This window comes from Mugil cephalus, chromosome 12 (genome assembly GCF_022458985.1).
Source record: "Mugil cephalus isolate CIBA_MC_2020 chromosome 12, CIBA_Mcephalus_1.1, whole genome shotgun sequence".
Lineage (NCBI taxonomy): Eukaryota > Metazoa > Chordata > Actinopteri > Mugiliformes > Mugilidae > Mugil > Mugil cephalus.
Genome location: NC_061781.1, coordinates 10,704,513 through 10,710,810, shown reverse-complemented (window position 1 = coordinate 10,710,810; position 6,298 = coordinate 10,704,513). Strand labels below are relative to the sequence as shown.

The following is a 6,298-nucleotide window of genomic DNA, read 5'->3' as shown; positions in this document are numbered from 1 at the left end:
TTATGTTAAAAAAAAAAAAAACAGCATCAAAAAGGTGGTAATTCTGTCTCTAGATGCTTAACAGAAGCCAGAGCCTGAACCCCCCACAGCAAGCTCTAAGGCAACAGTGACACGGAAGAACTCCCTTTTAACAACAAGATCCTAGCTCGTATCAGAGGACCCATCAGCTTGAGGCTGAGGATTGAGACAGAAAAAGATAGAGAAGAGAGCAGCAAGAGGAACATCAAGATGCTTAAAAAGACGAGAGTGCAAGATAGAGCCGATGTATCCGTGTTCCATTAGACCGATAATGGATATAAAAGACTGGATAAAGGTAGAACTCAAAATATTCATTGTAGGAAGGTTTAGTGGGTAAACGAACCGCTCATAAAGTTACTGTTACAGAGATAAACAAGAGCAGAGGGCCACGAAACTGTCACTGACTACAGTAGGTTTACTATAGTCAAGCTGGCTGGGATAATGTACAAATATACGACGAATCAAAAGCAGGTTGGAGATGAATGCATTCAAGTAGGAATTGATAACTGTATTCCACGAACACTGGCCATTTTGATTGAGGGCCAGGATCACAGAAACACACAGCTCCAGGACCTGAATACTCACAACATAATACAATTCAATAGTACAACCACACACCACAGTCCCCAGAAAGAGAACACGGTTGAATCTACAGCCTTTCGGTTATTTTAAACAAAGTCTGAATACTACAACCTTCATGAAGCTGTGATTTAGTGTAGGACAGTTATATTAGTGTACCTAATGAACTGGCAAGTGAGTGTATGTGAATAGATCCACATATCCTATAAATGTTTACGTGCTAAAAAACCTACAGCACTGTAGATGATCCGTATGTGGACTAAAATGTATTTTCCTCATAAATGCGACGGTATATGACACTCATCCTACACACCGATCAAGCATAACATTATGACCACCTTCCTAAAGTGTTTTTGTGTATCTGTGTCAGGCTGCATCCTGCTGGGAATGACTGCTGCCGTCAAGGAGTGTCACTGGTATGGGGTTTGGGTCTGGTCTAGGTGGGTGGTACGTGTCTAAGTAACATCCACATGAATGCCAGGTCCAGAAGTTTGCAGCGAAGCACTGAATCGTCAGGAGATGGCCAACGTTATCAACTTCTCCTGTCAGTGGTTTCAATGTTGTGGCTGACCGGTGCAGACTATATCATGGAGTGGGATTTCTGCGCGCTTGCCTCTAAACACCAGATGGCGATGTCGAGTCGTAGCCCGCAGCACGTTAATTGTCCTCCCTCTGAAAGTCAAGTCTACCTGGGACACGTTAACCTGCCCCTCATTCAGGGCGGAGAAAACTTCTTCACTTTTTTCTCATCAAGGAGGAGCCTGCAGACACACCGACATGCACCCAAGTGGAAGCTGAGACACTTCTTCTGCTGCGCTAAGCTTAAAAAAACAACAACAACAACAACACTGCTCAGACTGCCAGTCCCTCGGCGATGCTCTGTCGACACCAGGCTACAGACTGATCACCGATCACCGGGACTGATCGCCAGCTGATCGCGCAGCGCGGAGGATAGAGACCAGACCAGTGCGCACCGCCTCCCTGAGATCCAGGTAAGACGTGAGCGCTGCTCCGCTCTCAGGAATGCAAGGACGGATTGCTGCAAGACTTGGGGGAAATTCCTGGGCAGCACTTTTTTATGCGAACATGTGCTTTACTGTAATTTTAGCGTAAGGGAAAAACGAGTACGATTTGCTTTTGCTCCGGGGAAATGCAGGTTTTAGAAGCACCGATGCAAGGACAAAAAAGTGTGACATGGTCGCTGTGAGTTAAAATGTGCAAAAGTTTCTCAAAACAAAACAAAACTACTTTTATTTTTTATTTCCCCCCCCAGCAGTCATTTCAACCCATGTCCAGTTGCACACCTGAGTGCCTGAGTGTGCAACTGAGTGTGCAACTGGAAGAAGAAGAAAAAAAAGTATAATTTTGGGGGGTATATGCGCAGACGCGTGTGTTGCAAATTCCTCCTTGAGGTTGGAGCAACACATTTCCAATGTTGTGATTTGCATCAGCGAGAAATATAGGTGTTTGTTCCACAGCGCGTGTGTCGGAAGCGTATCCTTAAATAATTCTGAAGTATGTGAAAGGCACTGTGCGTGTTGGTGCAGAGGTTTTTAGCCCAAGGTGGTAGACAAATTAGATTGTTTTTCATATTTCACATTACTACCTTTATTGTTTCGGCCTCAGCTGCTTTGTGACAAGGCTGTGATTCTGAAATGCAAGCATGCAGACCTAAAAACTCACCGTGTGCGCACACTGTGCCTTAAACTGTGCTAGCGTTTTGTCGTAGTAGAAAAGCAAACATTAGTCAGGCAGTCGGATTTGTTAATGGCCTATTGTGCTTTTGATTAATAGCGAGGCATATCAGTTATTTTTTTTTATCAGGTATCAGTTTGACACTTTTTTGGCCAAGAGCGCACTTGAGAAAGTGTGCATTTGTGACCCTGCGCACCTTTCTCCTCTGTCTGCGTAATTGTTTTCTTGGTGCCGCCTGACTGTCCCGGGCCCCGGGGCCCCCAGGGGAAGTCCTGCCCGCAGACAGGCAGCTCGGCCCGGCTGGGGACATGCCGGGTCCTGCCGAGCCTCTGAAGTCTGCTGGCTGGCTTTGAACTGGAGCTGCTGGAGGTGGAAATCAATCCGTCTCTACCCCCCCCCCCCCCTCCTCCTCTTCCCACCCTCCCCTCATCTTCTCTTATCTTTCTCTCACTCACTCCTTCAGTGTCTCTCTCTGTCTCTGTCTCTCCCCTGCAGCCCCCAGCGCAGCCCATCTCTGCTGCCACTGAATCTTTCATGTTCACAGGTAGAAAGGCAGAGGAGACACAGAGAAGAAACAGGGAGGGAGTGTAACTCATCTTCAAAAGAAGTTAATATGGTTTCTTAGGATTAAAGGGATGAAGGCAGAAAAACTAACAAAGCCGGTGCCTGTAGTCCTGATCACCCTATACCAGGCTGAAGTGAATGGATAAGTTGTTTACTCACTCGCTGCGCTCTGCCTCTTAATTCTGTTCGGGCACTGGTATACGCACAATAGCCCTTTATGTTCTGGAGAGATATCACAGGAAGAGTGAGAATCTTCTGTTTCCCTTGTGAAAGTCAGTGTTGAGATTTATGTTAGATGTCACAGCTGATTCCAATCCACACGGCATATCCATTTCCTCCGTGGAGAAATTTATGGAGCTCAGGAGGCCTGTTGGGGTTGAATGTTTCATAATCTGTCACACATCTAAGTGGGAATTGCAACTGAACGCGTCATTCGGAGTTTACTTATGGAAGTGGAGTTATTTCAGCTTATTAGTTTACTTGATTGCATAATTTCAGTACGACTGCTTGGTGGGGGCTTGAACCAAAACGACCTTATCAGCACCAGGACCCGGCCCTGGAACGAGGGTCCCCATTTAGATTAATGGAACACTTATCAAGAGGTATATGAGGCTTGTAGAGGGACATGCTAATGACCCAAAAAGAATGGAAATCTGGAAGAATATAAAATCTTTTGAAGTACTACTCGAGTATTTGTGCCTCAGTTTTATCGTAGCTTCGGAAAATAATTGTCGGATTTAAGACTTTAGATTTCTAAAAGCACCAGAAAAGAAGTGTTATTACACTGAGAACAGTGAATGTGTACCTCATCCTGACTTTATCTGAATCGAAAAGGGAAGTATTTTACAAATGAAAAGCCCGTTATTATTCGAAGCTGCAATCCGTATTCTGTGTTAGTGTGCTGGTCTCCCCACCACCGCATTGCATTGGCCACTAATGACTCATTACTCACCAGGATAGAGTTACATGTTACAGAAACACATTTCAAGATAGGGCAGTGGATCTTCACTGCGCTCCCTCGGGAGCTACCAGGAGGTCCCGGACAAAATGAGAGGTAGCTGCGTTTCATTATATTTTAATTTCAGTGCAGTAATCCCAGCGACGCAACATAAAAGCAAAAGAGGATTTTCTAATCATAGGTTCGGTTCTCACCACTATTATTTCCCCATGCACGGTGCAGACAGTTAAACAAACCAACAGTAAATCAACGGCTGAAACCTCTCCACGTTGGCCCTGGGGAGCAGGTTTAATCAAATTGGGGTTTGTGGTCTAATTTGTGTCTACTTAACGGTCCAGCGTATGGGCAACCTACTTCAGTTAGTCATCAATTTCTCCCTATACAGAGTCTGCGGGGACAGGCCTGGCACTTCATGCCTTGCGCTGTGGAAAAACTCAGCGAGGTCTTGAAAGCGATAGTTTGTGTAAACGTGCGCAAATGCGCGAGGGCCTTCCTGCGCTTTGAGACGAAGTTGAAACAGATTGTCGTGTGGTGAATTCTTGCAGATTTTTATCCCCCGGATTTGCCGTTTCTTGGTTGGCTTGTTGAGACGGGCAGCGGGGCGGGGGAGGCCTGTGATTGTTCGCGGCCGCGTTGCACCGAGGCTGTGGAGGGCACCTGTGTTGATGTCTGCAGGGTGTCGGAGGGGTGAGGGGGTTCGATACGTTTCGTGCTCCTGGCGGCAGGTGAAAATGTGCAGACGCGGGCATGAATGCTCCTGATGGATATGGAAAACCTCTGAGGACGCGCTTTAGCTCTTAAACTCTTTTCTTCTGTATGGATTGACGTGGATTTCGGCTCCTTTCATCGCATTCGCATCGGCGAATCCAATTATACCCCCTGCGATGCAAAGATTTGTTTTAAGAGGCATAAAAACACGCACCTACAGCATATTATTACAAATCTGACAAGCGGAAACGAACCAATGCAGATACAATGCTCGTAAGCAGTGGCTTAAAAGTTTTCCTTTCTGAGTGAGCTAATTTGTACTTGTGCTAGATTCAATCCAGTGTGTCTCCGTGAGGGCATTCATTTTGGAGACTGTTCACTCTTTAATGGTTTGTCTTAGCTGAACATCCAACTAAGGAAACACCGCAAACCTGTAGAAAAGCATGTTTACGCTCATGCACATAGAAGCCTTCAGTTGATAGAGCTGCATTGTCCTGCAGTCGCGGGACTGGAATAAGAGGTACAGCCGAATTCCAGGCTGCAGATTAGGCTTCCCACCTACAGTCAATGCAAAATAAACAGAGACAGACACAGAGACAGGGTGAGAGATGTTCTGCCCCAGCGGAGCTAAAGAGGGGAACAAGGGATCAAGGAGAGGAGATGATGAAAGACAGATCACCGGCAGGCAGGGAATCAAAGAGCCTGCTGACTGACTGGAGCTGCGATAGGTGTGCGCTTCGAGCATGCGTGTGTGCGTACGTGTGTGCGTACGTGTGTGTGTGTGTGTGTGTAGGCATTTGCGACTCCTTTTCATGTCCCCCGAGAGTTTGTTTTCTCTGCGCACCGAGTGGGAAGCTGACAGTAAGTCTGTAATTAAGGCAATCAAAAGATGAAGAGAGACGAAGGAACATCGCACACACGCACACAAACACATTTTGTTGCGCTGAAGTCGCGCTCCAAAAACTCCGTGCATCCTTCAAGGTTTAAGTCCCGCTAGTTGTTTTCGCCTCCTCGCGTCTTTTCAGTGCGCTTACACGAACCGCCGTCTTAATGCGGCAGGCGATACCTGAGCCACGTGCTCCCTGTGTGTCCCGGCTACAGTAGTGTTCTGCGCTGATTTGTCGGTGGAAATTCAAGTTGCAGCAGAGCTTGTTTTGACACCGCTGTAACAACACGGTTCGCGCTGATAAACCGCTGCGATGTAGTTGGATGGGAACGGAGAAAGCGGATATTTAGCCAGGAGACGAGGGCCAGCTGCTGTCTGAGGTCTGGGTCTGTCTCCAAAGTTGGAAATCACTTTAATCATGGGTTTATTTTCACATCAAACTAAGACAGTAATCATGCTGCAAATCAGATGTATTTATTTCCAGCTCATTTAGCTCTTCATAAGTGAGCCTTGATGGCTACTTGGTAAAGTCTCACTTCCTTTAGAACTGATAAAGACTTGCAAAAGTAGGAAGTATTTTCTTTTTAGTTTTTTTTGCAAAATTGCACGACAGCTTGTTTTACAGAAATGGGAATAAAACGCTAACTATACGCTGAAAACGACAGCCCCGTTTCTTTGTTCCGAGATTGATTTCCAATCACGGGGGATCCATTAAAAGACAGTTTAAGACCCACTAATAGTCTGACTCAGCTGAAGGTGAAAGCAGTTGGTCGAATTTGAGTGACAGGTCTGACGCCGCCGCCGCCACCACCCCTGCATTTACAGCTGCCTTCAAATCGTATAGGGAGACAAAGTGCCAGCAGCGCATTCCTCCTTCATAATTCACTTGA

At 46.3% G+C, this 6,298-nt stretch overlaps 1 protein-coding gene across 2 annotated transcripts in view; it reads left to right on the top strand.

The window, feature by feature from the left end:
- The first annotated feature begins 1,368 nt into the window (after positions 1-1,368).
- Positions 1,369-6,298, top strand: part of edar (ectodysplasin A receptor) — a 40,070-nt gene continuing 35,140 nt past the window's right edge. For both annotated transcript variants that reach the window (XM_047602102.1, XM_047602101.1), the window contains exon 1: positions 1,369-1,589. The gene's annotated coding sequence lies outside the window, so the exon portion shown is untranslated. The remainder of the gene's footprint in view (positions 1,590-6,298) is intronic.